Here is an 18,111-nt window from a genome sequence, read left to right on the forward strand (position 1 = left end):
TCCTTTTTAGTCAGTCACATTACATTTACCATTTGGATTATTTGCCCACGTATTCGCATTAATCATAAAAGGGTGCTAACAATATACCTGGAGCAATATCAGGGGAAGACTCAGGATCTGGTCGTTCGACTAATGCCTGGATATGATGCCGGGATCCACTTGGACTGGGTGTTATTCGGTCTCTACCACTGCTTACTAGCATCTGTGGCCTTAGCCTTGGAGAACGTGCCGGTGATGAAGAGCCAGTCACTACTCCCGCAGTTCGAACCTCAACTTTATCACGTAGCGATGGACAATTACGCTTTAAATGGCCTGGCCGAGCACAGGCATAACAAACATCCGTGCCCCAGTGACACGGTCCCTGATGTAACCTGCGACACTGAGTACATCGCAGTATCGAGGATCTCTTCTGGCCAGAACAACTCTGAATCCGAGGACTAGAAACTCTGAGGCTCTGGGTGACCTTGAATAAGTAGGTCAATCAAATTCGGGTCTAGGAAACTGCAGAGGAACACCTCTAAACTCATGATCAGTCCCTAAAGAATTAGCTCCCTTTCTCTAACCCCTGTTATAGTGGCCCGCATCCGGCCGCTGATCCTGAGTGGCTACCAACTGAGTCAATAAAAGAATAGCATGTCTCATCTCTTGGCCCGTGGTATCTTGCGAAGGAACGGGGGGTGCTGGAGCTAAGGTCGAGGCTCCCCTCCGATCCTCAAAAGTGGGCGAAGTATGGGAAAACCGAGGTGGGGCCTTATCTTGGGGTTCGCCCTCCTCCATATCTATAGACAGCTCTCGATCAAGCCCTTCTTCAACCACCATCTTGCCCTTCTGGGCCGCTGTAGCTTTTCCTCTCATCAGCTTTGCTGAAATTATAACGCACCGTTAGAGGAGGGATAGTCTTATAACAAAGCTATATCGCACGATCTATTAAGAAGAAAGATGGTCATCTTTCCTAAATGCCCGGTAGCCTCCTGTTTATAGATGTGGTGCACAGCACACCGATAAACAAGACTCTACTAGACACGGCTCGTAGACACTTCCTAGGACGAACTGCTCTGATACCACTTCTGTCACGACCCAGCTGGGGGCCGCAACGGGTACCCGGGGATAACCACCGAGCATCGCTCGTGCTATCATTTCCTTAACCCATTTAACAATCCTTCATCGATTCTTTGTTAACTTTAGAAAGGATCTGGTTTTCATTACAAAACATAATGCTCTAACACAAGAACATATTTCAATATACTCATACTCATACATACTATCCACGTCATGGACCCACATAACCCACATCGAGTATCTACGAGCCTCTATTGGATGACATATACCAATATACACAAAAGGATCAACCGAATAGCACCTCCGGAATAGTGGAGTGCTCTTGTAAATCTGTAGATGGCTCCTACGGATCTGCAACGTCTCGCTGTTTACCTGTGGGCATGACCACAGCATCCAAAAATAAAAAGATGTCAGTACGAACATTGTACTGAGTATGTAAGGCATACATCAAGAAATAAAGGAGAGAATAAGAAGATAAAGTGAATACAAGAAGGTAACCAGTAACTGCTTTCCTCTTAAGGCGGATTCATGCATGCATACTCATAAAACATCGTATCATATATTGCTGTGGAACGTGCAGCCCGATCCATATATCATCATATATCAATATAATGTCATGGAACGTACGGCCCGATCCATCACCCACAAATCCCGCGTCCGGGCATCCCGCGTCCGGGATGAGGTCATAATATGCTAGCTGACCAGGTGGCTATGCGTCTATAGCGCCTCACCTTTCCCCGTATCCCCTGAATACATATACATATCATATACTTATATAATATACATAGTATGCATGAGAGCCCAAGAAAAAGCTATGGCTCTATCGGAGTGACGTAAGGTCAGTAGCCTCCGACTATATTATGGCTTAATCATGATCGTCATGTCTCACCTTGAAGGAACAATTATTATAAGGTGGGACTATTAATGAAGAATACAGATATGAATAATAACATCAAGAGGAAACATAAAATAAGGTCATAATCTTATAAGAAGTAAATCCATATGTTTTTGGAGTCTTAGAGAAAAATGTAGTCATCATTCATGAATAAAATCGAGAAGTCTATAGATGGCTCAAAGTTCTCATGTCGTCTTTGAAATCTTAAGCTTGGAACCTTTAAACATAAAATCGTTCTCATCATAATGATATTCTCATTTTTGACATAATCGGTGTCATGGAAAACATATCCATCGTTTTTATCATAAGAGCTCACATAATCACAAACTTTGGTTTGGAGAATACGAATATCTTGGGAAAGAACTTATGGATTATCAGGAAGGAAATCATACCTTGGATTCTTAGGATTTTTAACTTTTGATAACAAGAAAAATAAGGAAACATTTATGAAATCATAACCTAGGGATCATGCCTTTGAAAGAAGGGATGAGCCTCACATACATTGGACGTTTACCATTCTTATCACTTGTTTGTTTCCCTTGTGATGCACTCGTGTATACCTTCAAGAGAGTTCATGCCGTCGTTAGTTAAGCAATTATAAGAATGGACTTCTATTTCTAGGGAAAATTGGGCAGCATTTCCTTTGTTTCTACTATGTTTCCCATATTCTATTTCAGCCCCCAAACATTCACAACAATAATCACAATATAGAAACCAACAATCATCTATTATATACATTTTGCAAAATCCACCAATTTCCTCCAATTTCTCCACATTTAGTGGTTTTAGCCTATCATCACATCTCCTCATTCGTCACACTTATCCCATGGTCTAAACGTTACTTATAATGTATTCATGATCACAACATATCAACATTCATGATTTCCATCCAACTACCATTTAATTGTGACACTACTCATCCTTTTAAAAACTCGTTTTCCATATTTTTCTACATTCCAAGCATCTTAGCCTTCCAACACCTTAAGCAACATAGTAAAATCATGAAACATACTTTAGATGATGGTGGAACAAGCTTTGAATTGAATTCTTCCTCTTGCACCAAGGTTTCACTTCGCCTCCTTAGGGCTTTCTTGAAGACGATGAATCCTACTTGAGTTTCATATGCTTTGCTCCATGGATTTTATATTGTTGATCTTCAATTCCCCTTGAATTTTTCTTATGGATGAATGTTAGAGTATTCTCTAGAGGGTTCTTGAAGTGAAGTGTGGAAATGAAATGAAAATAAAATGGAAAGGGTCCCTTATATTTAAAATTGAAATCTGGCCGACCTACTTTATACAGACCAACATACGGTCCGTATAATTTTCACTGACCGTATGTTGGACCGTATGTTTGGTCCAGAGAGCTATGTTGTGCTGGGCCAGATCCACGGTTGGACATACGGTCCGTGGATTTTATACGGCCAGTATATCTTGCCGTATGTTTGCCCAGTTTTTCGAGACTTGTTCTCGTCGACTCGTTTGATCTCCGATCCTTATGGAACCTTCTTAGAACTTGTTTAACACTTCAATACCAATCGTAGGGACTCTATAACATGTATCTAAACCATCATTATGCCATCACAAAATCGTTGCTCCTTATTCCATCCGATACACAACATACGGTTCACTTTCCCTTAATAACTTTCGTTCCTCATCTCGGATGCCTTTGAGAATATTAATTAGGGCCATTTATATCATTCCTTGCTCGTCAAAACATCGCATATGTTATGTCCTTCGCTCACCCATTCACTGTACATGTATGGAGAATTTCCAAGGTGTAACATTCTTCCCCCCTTTTTAAACATTCGTCCTCGAATGTTAAAATACTCGGGAATTCTAGAAATATTTCGGCAGAGTGTCCCCTATAACATGGCAGTACCAACCTGTCACAACAGCTCGCAATATCATTGGCTCATAGGGCTACAACACAATACCAACATATCTATGGCCACGCACGACCAAAAGAGCAAAAAGTAAGCATGCATACCTTAATATCTCGACGTACCATCATGAACTTCTCCTGGAGATTTGAATAGGTGCGGGTATTTGTCTATCTATATTCTCTTCTGCTCTCCAAGTTGTTTCTTCCCTGTCATTGTTTTACTACCAAACTTTTACTTAAGCTACCTCCTTATTTCTTAGTCCTCGCACTTACCTATCTAATGTGGCGATGGGTATCTTTTCATAAATCAACTTCCTTGTCTTTTGAGCATCATTTGATTGACATGATCCTAGTGTAAATTCTAACATATTTGTAAGCTACCTCGCCTATTGCATACGGTCTCATAGGATCTAATGCATCGGGGACTAAACCTACTCTTCATCCCGTGATCTTATCGCTTTCGTAAGTTTTAATATCCCAGGGCTATTGTAGTAAGCGTATAGCATATACTTATGTCGTATTCCAAGTGAATGTCCTATGTATCCTTAACAATAATCCCCACTCAACGTTCCAACTTAGTTTATCATATGTTTCCCTGGCCGGAGTATTATGACTCCATTATCCCTATTTTACCTATTACTCCTCATCTAAGTACTCACTTGACTTCATTGGCGACGCGTAAATATCTACAAGTTACAAAATCTTTGCGCGATTCGCATTCATACACACCTATCCATGTACATGTTCATATAGATATTAAAACTATGGCAATATGGATATCCTTAGATTCATATTCTAACATAGAATTCATATTTGATAGATGTTAATCATTTGAGGTTCGCCAAAGAGGAAGGCAAGGCTAAGGTTTGGCCATTTGAGATTATTGCTCGGCATGCCAAGTAGGTTATGGCTTACTTTAGTTTGACTTTGATTAGTGAAATGTATGTAATGTGTAGAATTGATGGGAGAAAGCATGATTAGGTCTTCGGATATGGTGTTTTGGTTGGATACTTGCTAGGGTGGCATGACTTCTTATTTTGTGGGCTCGTCTCCATTACGTTATGTATTGAAATATGAGGTTTAGTTGTATTCATACTGTGGTGATTCGGGATGGATTTATACTAGTTTTATTGTTGTTGATAGTGGCTTGTTGCCCTATTATTGTGATTAGACTTATTGGTTAAATTATCATGTTGCACTCAGTCCTCTCTTATTGTGACATATATTATCGGAGAAAGGAAGGATGCTAAGTTTAGACCTGAATTGTGGTTTATATATCTATGATAGTACGTTGATGAACACTTGATGTATGATTTACTGTTGATGATAATATATAGAAGAGTGCAGTTTCTTGGTGATACAAGACTTAGTTATGAGGCGTACCTGCTATATGAGGAAGCAAAAAAGGGACATAGACTCTTATGTTGGTTGAGACGGTTTGTATGATTTATTTCATGGTTAAGTTGATCCAAGTCTTGATATGACCTGTGGCTTTGTTACTTGAACCTTCACGGTTGCTTTATTGGTTTGCATTGAATTACCACGTTTACACTCATTTATGCATTCATACACTCATACATGGTTCGGAAACGATTCATGAAAGACTGGTGGCACGATGCCTTGTGTTTGACATTGATAATGCTAATTGTTCATAGTCCCTACATACTAATGACCTAGAATACGTTGAGACATACATTGTGATGTGAAATTAGGGAAGAAGTTAATATAATATTCTTGTTGCACTTATGATGCTATTTGATACATGGTACTTGATGAATTGATCATTGATAGTGATGTGACAATGTTACTATACATATGAAATGGAACATTTGACTGAGGGTGAGGATGTGGCCTAGTTGTGAGCTCGTGGCCTGAGGTTCATTCCGGAAACGAGTGGTACATGATGTGGATCCGCGATCGAGGTTCTTTCCAAGGTGGAGGATTTATGGCTCGGGTCCGAAGAGTGGATCTCGAACTAGGGTACATGGATACCATGGGTCCCCTGCAGGTCATGACTACTGAGTTATGACATCAGTAGAATGTGTGTACAGTATGCATTTGGCTAGTGCATTGCGATATATTGCATTGCACATCATCATATTTTGTATTGCACATCATTACATTTTATTCTGCATTATTATATGTCTCGTTTAGTTCTGCTTTTGGTGTGTTTGCTGAAACGGTTGTTGTGGTATTGATATGATCATTGACTGAGTTAAATTATGGATTAGTGACTCTACCTGGGGATGGAACTTAGACTTGTGCTTACCATGTGAGATTATTGAGACTAGGCAGACTTGTGGTTTAGAAGCTTCATCTGGGTTGTGACTCTGTTATGGCATATTCTGTGACTTGGATTTGAGTATTAAGTGCCTATCTATTTATCTTGTTGATTTTATACTTATATGTGTGAACTAATCTTAGTCGGCCTATGATACTTACCAGTACATAGTGTTTGTACTGATACTACCTTGTTGTACCCTTTTTGAGTGTAGATTGCGTTCCAGAGATTTCATCTAGATTACATCTCTAGCTTGAAGCTAGTTAGCTCGTTCACATCAAAGGGTGAGCTTCTATCCATGCCATGCCAACTGAAGATCTCTCTTTCCAGATGTCTTGTTTTTTTCCAGACATTATTTGTTATTATAGATGAGATATACTTCATTCTTGAGACATCGTTGGTTAGAGTCCTTGTACGATGACTTTCTGATTTTGGGGGTGTAATAGTTAAGAATTCCGCATATTATCTATTAATTTTTGACTTGTTTTATTTATTAATTCATTCACTTATCTATTGACTGCTTATAAATTGGGTAATGATTAATGGGTTAACGGGTAAGGGTTTGCCTACTAGTGATAATAAGGTAGGTGCTCGCACGATCGGTAATTAGGGTCGTGAAATATCCCCATCATGCTTTCCATGAATTTTTTTCCCATAACGTGTCCAGCAATGGTTATATGCCTAACAATAGTTATATGTTGATATTGTACCAAGATGCCACATGGACCCAAACTTATCCACTTTGTCTCCCAATATTGGTCATTAATTTTGTTACACCCCGAAAAATTTCGCGCTACCAAGATTGCAGACGGCTTAGTATGAGCTCAACGAAGAGTAAAGTCATACAAGGATTAAGGATGAAGATTATATTATATGAGTGGTACATCGGAAGTTGAGAAAGTCTTAAGAAGGACCCTTAAGCCAAATATGGGCATAAGCCCTCCAAAAGAATGATTTAAGGATACGTTTTCGGATGATCTGACTTCAAGAGGACAAAAAGCCATTATAGGTTTAGAATTTGGAAACGCACAAAAAATAAAAGTTGTAGATAATTGAATTAGCTTTACAACCATAGGTCAGGGGCCCTCATACAATATCAGGATCAAGAGTTATGACCTTTTTACTGAACGAACGCGCAGGAAAAAAAATAAGACTGCGCGAACGTACCAGGAAGCAGCGCAATCGCGCTGAACACTTTTTGAGTCAGTGCAGGCAGATCCTAAAATGTTATATAAGGGGGATTATACCGTTATTTTCAGACCAAACACCCCCAAATGTTCCCAAAAACTCTAGAGAGTTCTCCCAACCTCCAACCATCAAATTTTAAGCTCAACTCAAGTATAATCCCCGAATTCTGGTCCAGACAGCGTATAGTTGTGATTATAAAATCCTATAGAGATGCATTTTGACTTACGTTCAAGGTAGAGGAGTGACGATATAGCAATATTATCGGGAGAATGGTACGAACCTCTTATTAGTAATGCTAATCTTGGTTTATTCACGGAGATAGGACTGTTAAATAGTTATAAAATGATTTTTGTTGGTGGAAATATGGGATAAACACTTTATGGAATGTATATGGAGTATTTTGATATGGAGAATATTATGGGTGATGTTGGTGTTGTTGTTGTTACTGTTGGTTGTTGAATTATAATTTTGGTCTAGGCATATAAACAGAGGAGATGCTGCCGAAATTTTGGTAGATTCTAGAAAGATTTATTTGAAGGCTTAGGATAAGTATATAACAATGGGCCTAATCATAGTATGAATGGTATTATATGTAGACTTGCGGGCTCGGACGGATAAGCGTAGGTAGTTGGAGGCTGAACAGGTATGTTAAGGCTCATCCCTTTCTTTCAAAGGCATGTTTCCTATGTTATGACTCCATAAATGTTTCCATAACCTCCTTGTTTTCAAAAGCTAGATGTTCATGATTCTTAAAGCTTCTCATGATGTTAAAGATGAGACTGTTTCTATGATGATTACAATGATAATGATGATTTTATGTTTAAAGGCTCCAAGTTTATGATTTCAATGTTATCATGAAAAAGTTGAGTTATTTCATGATTTTCTCAATTTTATTCATAGTTGTTGATCTCACCTTATAATAATTGTTACTTCAAGGGGAGATAGAGCGATGATGATTATTCCATAATATAATCGGAGGTTACCGACCTTACGTCGCTCCGATAAATTTGTAGCCTTCGTATGAGCTTTCATGCATGTTATTTACGTTATGTATATGTACATGTGATATATGTATATATATATATATGGATCGGGCCGTGCGTTCCTCGGCACTAACATACATGGATCGGGCCGTACGTTTCTTGGCACCAACATATGGTATATATATGGATCGGGCCGAACGTTCCTCGGCACTAACATTTATGGATCAGGTCGTACGTTCCTCGGCACTAACATATGATATGTATGGATCGGGTCGTACGTTCCTCGGCACTAACATATGATATTTATGGATTGGGCCGTTCATTCCGCGGCAAAATGATATACTTTTGGATCGGGCTGTACGTTCCACAACACTAACATTTATGGATCGGGTTGCACGTTCCGCAACACTAATACCTATATTATATGTGTGTGTATATATAGGTGCTTGTGTGCATACGATTTTAAGATGTACAGGTTATCCCTCCTATTCCATGTTACCTTTCACATCTATATATGTTGTTATTTATGCCTTACATACTCGGTACATTATTCGTACTGACCCCCTTTCTTCGGGGGCTGCGTTACATGCCCGCAAGTACAGATACTCAGTTTGGTGATCCACCAGTCTAGGACTTCTGCTTAGCTGCTTGGAGAGCTTCATTGTTCCGGAGCTTGAGTCATTTTGGTACAGATCCTTTTAACATAGACTTATGCACGTTCAGGGGTACGGCGGGGCCCTGACCCGTCATATTTCACTGTTATACTTTTAGAGGTCTGTAGACATGTGTGGGTTGTATATATGGTTTGGTCAGTTATATAGATGTTGTTCGTTTTGGATATTCCCGCGTATAGTGGCAGCCTTGTCAGCTTACATATTTTATTGTGTTTGGTTAACGGTGACTCCTCAGGAGACAGGTTCATTCTGATATATGGCATTATGAGTCTATAACATGCTTTTACATTGTCCTTAGTATTAGTCGGATTATATCTAGCAGGTTTGTACGAGTGTCCAACTCAGGCACTAGTCATGGCCCATCGGTTTAGGCTGTGACAAAAGTGGTATCAGAGCAGTTCGTCCTCAGAGTGTCTATAAACCGTGTCTAGTAGAGTTTTGTTTATCGGTGTGTGGTGCACCACATCTATAAACAGGAAGCTACAAGACAATTAGGATGTTATCTTTCCTTCTTACTCCAGATCGTGTGATAGAGCTATGTTATCAGGATAATCACCCCCCCCCCCCCCACCTCTAACGAATTATGGTGTTTTCAACTATGCCTCAAAGAAAGCGACAACTATCTAGAAGGGAAAAATAGTAGCAGGAGATACTAGTCAAACTCGAAGAGTTACTAGGGCCCGTGGCCAGTTGATGCCTGAGACGGTAGTCCAGTCAGCAAGCTCTACTACATCGCCACCTTTAAAGGAGCTTGGAGCAGCAATAGCTCCAGTTCAGGGGGCAGCACCACCGCCAGCTCTCGAGGCCCCAGTACCTAAGCCTCCAACTCCTCAGCCAGGGACGGAGGATAGGGCCATAAGAGATGCGGTCCACTTGAGTTGACTGTACGGATAGGTCTGATAGTTTGAGGGTTCGTGACTTCTTGAATTGTAATCCTCCAGAGTTTTTCGGGTCAATTGGTATGAATCTTGGGAGTTATCTAGGGGCAAGGATGGTCCTCCAGCGGTATGGGATGAGTTTGTTGGGGCCTTTCTTAGCCACTTCCTGCCTCCAGAAATGAGGCAAGCTAGAGTTGATAAATTTTTGCATTTGAGGCAGAATGGCAGGAGCGTTCGAGAGTATAGTCTTGAGTTTGATTCGTTGGCCAGATATGCGCCGACTATCGTAGCTTATATGGCAGATAGAGTGCATCGTTATGTGATGGGACTAGATCGTTATATGATTGATGGTTGTATGGCAGTGGCTCTTCAGCGAGGTATGGATATTGCTCGGGTACAAGCATACGCACTGGGGGTAGAGGATCGACACAGGGGACGTCAGCCAGATGGAGATCATGACAGAGGCCAGCATAAGAGGGCTAGATCAGCGGGTTATTTTGGTGAGTTTCGAGGCGGGCAGCCTCAGCGGTATGTTATATATCCTTCCCAGCCAGCACAGAGTGCACCCCCACGGTTCACGGGTATGAGATTCGACCGCACAGGGTATTCAGGAGCTGGTCAGAGCTCTAGGGCTTCAATTTTGCAGATGAACAGGGGTTTGAGTCAGTCGAGGCCGTCTTTGCCTCGATGTTCTTAGTATGGTAGGTCCCATTTTGGGGAATGTCATCTGGTTGCAGGTGTTTTTTTTTTCTTGCGGCTGCCAAGGCCATATGATGAGAGAGTGTCGTTATAGAGGTGGTCCAGGTGGTATGGCATAGCCTACTGGGTCGGTTGCTGGTTCATCGTCTTTTGTAGCTATGCGCCCTACGGGGTAGGGTATTCAGGCCCCAACAGGCCGTGGTGGAGGTCGTGGCGGAGCTTCCAGTTCTAGCGGTCCTTCGAACTGCATATATGCTTTGGCTAGTAGGCAGGATCAGGAGGCGTCACCGAATGTAATTACAGGTAACTTATCGATTTTCCCCCGGGACGAATATGCATTGATAGATCCAAGTTCCACCTTCTCAAATATATCCCCTTTCGCTGTTAGTAGAATCGGAATAGAACCTGAGTTGATAGAAACATTCGAGGTAGCTACACTGAAAAGAAGTTGAGTAAAGGAATAAGGCATCGATGTTAGAAGGTGCAGTAGATACGAGTGGGTGAGATTTGGAAGTAATTTGCAAGAAAGGCGGTAGTAACCATATATATGTATGTGTATGACATCCCATATGTGGCTACGCCAACCGGTATGTGTGTCCCAGCAACCGACGTTGCTATACATTGAGGGCATTAATCAAACAGGGTAGTGAAGTTCAAGTGACAAATGTTATAAGGTAAGTTGGTGATTATTCTCACTGCAGGTTAGAGTGGAAAGTCCTAATGCTATAACATCAAGGAAAGGAAGAAAAATTGAGCAATCACCAAGGACATGTGAGAGGATAATGAACTAACAAAGCTAGCTGGGAGGTAGTACATCAATGACATGGGGTGAGGTTAAGGAATACCAAGATTCAACTATAAAGGAAATGGAAGGATATTGTTATATCCTGCATTTTGTACGTTCGGATAATTCGAGATAATTGCGAGAAGTTAAGGGCAAGACCATTTTCCAAAGTTATTCTAAAATATAAGTTATTATGAGTATTATTGGGATGGAAATATTGAGAAAGGTTAAGGGTAAAAATGGAAATTCAAAAAAGAGTTTATGATAATATTGTGGAAAGGCTAGGGGTAAAATGGGAATTTCACAGAGTGTTCAAGAAAATTCTTGAAATGTCACTTTGGCCATTAATACGCTCAAATTACACCTATTAATGGTATAACGCGGAAGTTGTCAAATATAGTAACCCAACAAGGTTGGGGTCGAATCCCATAGAGAATATGGTGTGAAAAGGTTACCAAAGTCGTAGATGCTAAGTTCTAGGTCTAATGTCTTAATCCGATAATTTGTATAAAAGTTGGTTGTTTCTATGACTAATTGCTAAACTATTGCTTTGGTGGAAATTTATGGTAAAAGAAACTAAGGTTGTGTCCCCATTAGATAGAGTGTATGATCATGGGTATTGATCTTGATATACTTGTAATGGATCATTATATGAATGCACTTAATCTCTATGTGAATCTCTACTATTTCCCAATAAATAAAGATTATATCTTTCTATGATTTTTCCAAATATAAGAAAGTGATTATGAAAAACGATTAATCATGCCAAGTAAATTCCTCTTATTCCTAAGTGAATTTATTAAACAAAGGTTAAAGCTTTCAGTTCTTGTTAATTATTCTTACCAACCTTAATTATTTTTCCAAATAAATTTAGGGTTTATGGCTTTAATTAATGTTTGCAACCATTAATTATGAATGAAGAATGAAGAATAACTAAACCCTAATAATCCATTATGTGTATATCATTCACAAGACCCAATTACAAAACACCTATCATTTGGGTTCACAACCCTAGTAAGGGAATTTAGCTACTCATAACAAAGAACAAGAAATAAGAAATTTGAGAATTCATAATTGCTTACTTTGAAATGGAAAAGAATTGACAATACTTGATGTTTGAATCTTCAAAAACTAGAGAGAAGTTTTTGTTCTAAGTTCAGAGACAAAAATATGATGAATGCCCTAATAAAAACCCTACAAAGACTATTTATAAGATTTGGAAAATACACAAGTTACAGATTTTTCACTTCAGTCCCGTCATGATGAAATACGGTCCGTAAATCACTTTACGGACCGTAAAACGATTCACGCCCAAGTTAACTTTTCAGTTGTTGTCTGAAATACGGACCGTAAAGTGGTTTACGGTCCGTAAACAGCATGATCGTCTTTCACCTTCGCCAACTCAGCCTTTCTTCTGCCAGTGCTTGAATGGTTAAACACGTGCTGGAAGACGGGCCGTAAACTGAAACACGGTCCGTAAACACAGCTCGTATTTTGCCATCTTCCTCAGCTTGACTTTCTGCTTCTGGAATCCTTTAATATGACCCTGGAATACGGCCCGTATTGTGGAATACGGACCGTAAACCAAGTTTACGCCCTGATTTTGCATCTTTAACTGCTGTCATGCCAAATCTGATCCTTTTCCTGAAAAACACCAAAAAAAACACGTAAAATCACAACGACTTGCTTAACAACAAGTAAAACTTATAGATGAAAAGTATCGATTGTGGTGTGAAAATCACGCCACATCAACACACCCAACTTAAAGTATTTGCTTGTCCTCAAGCAATCCATACCACGCAACAACTCAATCTAACACCTAGATTTCACAGAATAAAAATGTCTACATCGGTTTTGACTCGGAACTACCAGCATGCATGTTTTCGTTTAAACGACCACCCCAACTTTCTACTTTTAAAGCAATATGCACAACTCAATAATATGACGACTAACAACAAAGCTTCAATGAATGACATTACATTATCGGGCATATTATTGTGCGCACAAACATTACTTTAGGCGATCACTTTATTTTGCTCAATTTTCATCCTCATGCCCTCACATAGACCAAGGAATGTCCCACCACACATATATACAACAAGAATGGGATGAAGACGAAGAAGAAGAGAAAAACACTCACACTCACAAAGAATTCATATTTACACATGCAAATACCATAGGCTTGCCCTTATTTTCTATGTTTTCATCCTAGGCTCGTTCGGTTGTGATTACATTAGGACTTGTTTTGGCTTGTAATGTAGGCTTAGGGACGAGTAGGGTACTTTTTGGATATTAGTGACTCACCCTCCTTGACACTACGACATCTCTTCACCATGATTCGCCTCTTTTCTTTCCAACCCCCCATATTTTTTTTATTTTTTTTTTCAAGTTTTCAACCTCGATGTGGTTTCATTCCTAGACTTACAACTCTTTTTGTGTTCCAATTTCCTGAATATATATGTATACATGCAACTACCACATTGAGTCTCCACTAGCAAACTCCACCACCCCCAACTTATTTTATTTTATTTTTTTAACATCTACTCCACATTTTAATTCACCCCCAACTTAGGCATTTTGCCTCTTCTAACTAGTAGCATCAAGGAGGGAACGGGTGCGAAGATGAATTAATTGCAAAAAGGGTAAGGTTTCATAATTGGCTAGCCAAGAAAAATGTCAAAAGGCTCAAAAAGGGAAACTAGGGGTATTTAAGCTTTTGGCAAGGCTTGTTTAGGCAAAGTGACTATTTCACAAAGAAGGCCTAAGATCATCTCACACCCAAACTAACTTTCGGATTTCATACAAGACCAACCGGGCAAGTTCTAGATTATACATGCATAAACAGAGTCATACTAACGGCTCACACACACATTGGAATAAGGACAATTATGTTTACACATGTCACCTCCCAAGTAGTCATTTATCACACACAATACCCCAACAACGATCATGTCATAAAAAGAATCAATCATGTTACTCAATCCTATTCTAAGTATGCATTTTTCAAATTTTCGAGGGGGAGGTCCAAAATTTCCCACAAACCACCATACATGCCATTAGTTACCAAGTAGTACAAAATAAAACAAAATTACTCTAATCAATCTAAGTAACATCCTAAACATGCCAGTTTCAACACAAATAAAACCCCTCAGGAAAAGAATTCTGGCAAAGAAAAACTGAGGGGGTTCCTAAACACATATTTACACTACCCTACTATCAATAAGTCCCACCCCCAACGAAAAAATCAAGCACTGCCTCAGTGCTTCAACTATAAGAACAAGGGAGCAAGAAAGTACCTGAATGCCGTGAATATCTCATGGCCGGCCCGCTACATCCGACGGCTGAGTTGATGACTCTCCAGGTTGGCGCTGCGGCTCAACCAATGACTAAAAGATTGCCTGCTGCAGATCCTTCTTTTCATTCTTTTTTAATCTCCTGGCCAACTCCTCCGGGTCCTCAGATGACTCATTGACCCTCTTTCCAGTACTACGAACAAAAGGTTCCGCCGCCTCCGTCTCCTCCTCAGAATCAAGCAAATCCAGCACCTTAAACGTACTAGGAAAAATAGCCTGTGGTACTGGTGGGGCTACCATCCCGTGCATCTTGAGTGTTTCAAGCTCCTTTTTCAGCTTCTCCAACTCACTCCTCAAAGAACTAGACTCCCCACCGGGTGCGGTCTGCTCTCGAGTGATCAATCTCGCCTCAAAGCTGTCTAGTCGAGCCTGATACACGTCGTGCTTTTTCTCAAACTCTGCACGGATCTCTGTGGTTGCCTCAGTGACCAGTTGCTGCACTATTTTCACCACTTTCGGCCGGAACTGTTTCAATATTTTGTCTACTTGCCTTTCAGTCTGCACTGCTTTGACTGCAATCTGGCTATAGTTAGCAGGGCTGAAGTGAAGCAGTGCCAGTTCTGGATCAACCGGCTCGGCTGTCGCCGCAGCAGTGGCAGACCCCGAAGGAGGACCTTGTGTGGCCGGATGCGGTGGAGGAGGTCGTGCCTCAGAAATACCCAATGTGGCTGCATCAGCCTGTGAAAAGACTGTCTCTGGAATCGCTGTCATGGGAGCCTCAGGCCTAGTAGTAGCAGCATCAAACTCGACCCCTACTGGATCAGTCCCATAAGCACGGTTCGGACTCAACTCCAGCTGAGTGTCGTCGTCCTCACCGGACAGATCTGCCTCCCGATCTCTCTTGTTTATCACCTTATTTTTCCTCCAATCCCCTACATGCACAGCTGGGAGGGTATCGTCCCTGTTACATCCGACATTTTCGCTTATTCGAAAAATTCAAGATAAATGGACTTGTGATGAATAAGGCCACTATTGGACATTTCTTGGTATGAATGTGTAGGTTATGAATACGTTGGTGTGGAATTACGGAAGGAGGCCAAGGGCAAAATTGGAATTTTGGAAACTTGCCCCATGAATTACAATATGTAACCAACCATTTTAGGCTAAAAAAAAAATGATAAGTAAGGCCCAAATGGGAGAGGCCCAACCGGCCAAGGGAGGGGCCCAACCCCATGAAAATTAATTTGTGATATATTAATCATTTATAGTGGATAAATATCAAGAATGTTCAAGAAAGAGCAAGAACAAAACAAAGCAAGAAACTTGAGGGGGTTTCGGCTCCAAGAGAGAAAGAAAGAAAAGAAAAGAAAAAAAATTTCCAAGCTTCAATCTTGATTCAAAAAAATTCATCTCTTTTAAAATTTCTACTAAGCTCAAGGTGCTCTTCAAGTTGGTATAATTATTGTGGCAAGAAACAACCAATTGTGGCAAGTGGAAGAGTTGGGAAAAGGTAAGAATCCATCCCTTTTTATTATGTTATGGAGCTTTGTTTATGTTGTGGAATGTAGAAATGAATAGAATTTGTGAAAATATGGAAGTTTGCAAAGTGGGTGTGTTTGTTGGAAAGTGGCCGTGTGTGTGTTGATGTATTGATGTAATGAGTTGAATTTCTATGATGTATTCTAGTTGTTGTTATGATAGAAATTATATTAGAAATGAAAGTGGAATGAATTAGTGAAAATTGAAGAATGTAGGAGGTGGCCGTGTGGTATGGTCATGTGTTGATGGAGTATGAATTTGATCTTGTTTGTATATTAAGTATGTTATGGTGAAGTGAATGGAAAAGATAACAATCTTTATTGTTTTGGAAAAATGGTTATCAAGTTGTTGTAGGAAAGTATGCAACTTTGTTATGATTTATGTAAAAATGGAAACGAAGGGATCAAGAGGCAAATTATGATTATTGTTGATGAATTTGGAAGATGGAAATGTGTTATGAACTTGTATGTTGAAAGTTAGGAAAAGATTGGAAAAAGTAGTGATTTAATGGAAAGTTGGAATGTTTGTGTATCTTATGAATATTATGTGAAAATGGTATGGATGCCTCTGGTGTATGTCGTAATGATTTTGATGGATAATGGATATGAAAATAATAAGTTTGGTTTGGAAATGCAAGTTTGAAACGAAAAATGTTTCGTTATGTCGAAAGATGGCTAATGATGCCTTAGTGTATGTTTTAATGTCCATTGATGTTTTGATGTCATTTATGGGTTGTTGTGTTGATGAATTGAGCCGAGCTAAGTCTCGGGGATGTCGTATATACAGAGGAAATGCTGCCGAAATTTCGGTAGGCAAGTATGTGTAAAGTTGGAATATTGAAAGTTTGAAACTAACCAAATGGTAAACTTGACCATTTCCAGATTTTGGACGAAATTTGGATTGACGTCAAGCGAGCGTAACGCGTCATCGAGGTATGTGAAGCATTTCCCTATGTTCCTAGGCATGTTCTGGATGTGATAGGCTCGGCCGCGAGCCTTAAGTACGACTCCGTTCCCCGGAATTCGGGACGGAAAACTGCTCCAATTCCTTCAATTCAATTGAAGCTACTTTCTTACAAATTGCCTTTAAAGTGAATTTTTGTACAAAACTTCCCCAAACGGAGTCGGAACACTTCCAAACGACTATGGATGACCTCATAAGGTCTATTAGCAATAATTTACCTATGTAGCCTCGAGTTGGTCCGAGGCGGGCCCACAAGGCCCGATATCTTCTGTAAAATTTTAAATATTTCCGTTTTGTCCGATTTTCTCTAAACATCTTTGGACTACTATTTTGTGTATGATATAACCATTTTTGTGCGATTTATAAGAAATGATTTTTTGAACATCTGAGATTCTGATTCTGATAATAATCTGTCGTGCCTTCCCGACTAGGATGTAGACTCGTACTATGCATACTATCTGGATACTATGATTTGACTCGCCATTTGGCACCCTTCAGGTTGATCGAGTCTGTATGTTGAGTCTGTATGTAAGTAGTTTCTCATTTATCGGTTCGTGTCTGTCTCAATGCATTCTTTCACTGCGACCCGGGCCAGGTTCTGTTATCGTGCATATTTCTCTGCATTGTTCACCGCGTCCCTCGGCGTACGGGCCGGGATCTGTATGTCTGTATGACATTATGATTTGTGTATGGGGATGGCGACCAGGATGGCATATGATCTGATCTGATTCTGTCTGTCCACCGCGTCCCGTACTAAGAGGGCCGGGTTCTGTTACCGCGCCCCCAGACAGGGCCGGGATCTGTATGAATGTATGCGTCTGCCATCTGTATTTATATAAGCACATGCCTCTGTATGATTCTGTATGACTCTGTGCTACTCTGCATGCATAATTCTGTCCGACATACTTCTGTCTGTCCGTCTGAATTACGACTATGTCTGTATGTCCGTATGGATTCTGATTCTGCTCATCTGTCCGTATTATGATTCCGT

This window comes from Lycium barbarum, chromosome 8, assembly GCF_019175385.1.
Source record: "Lycium barbarum isolate Lr01 chromosome 8, ASM1917538v2, whole genome shotgun sequence".
Classification (NCBI taxonomy): Eukaryota; Viridiplantae; Streptophyta; class Magnoliopsida; order Solanales; family Solanaceae; genus Lycium; species Lycium barbarum.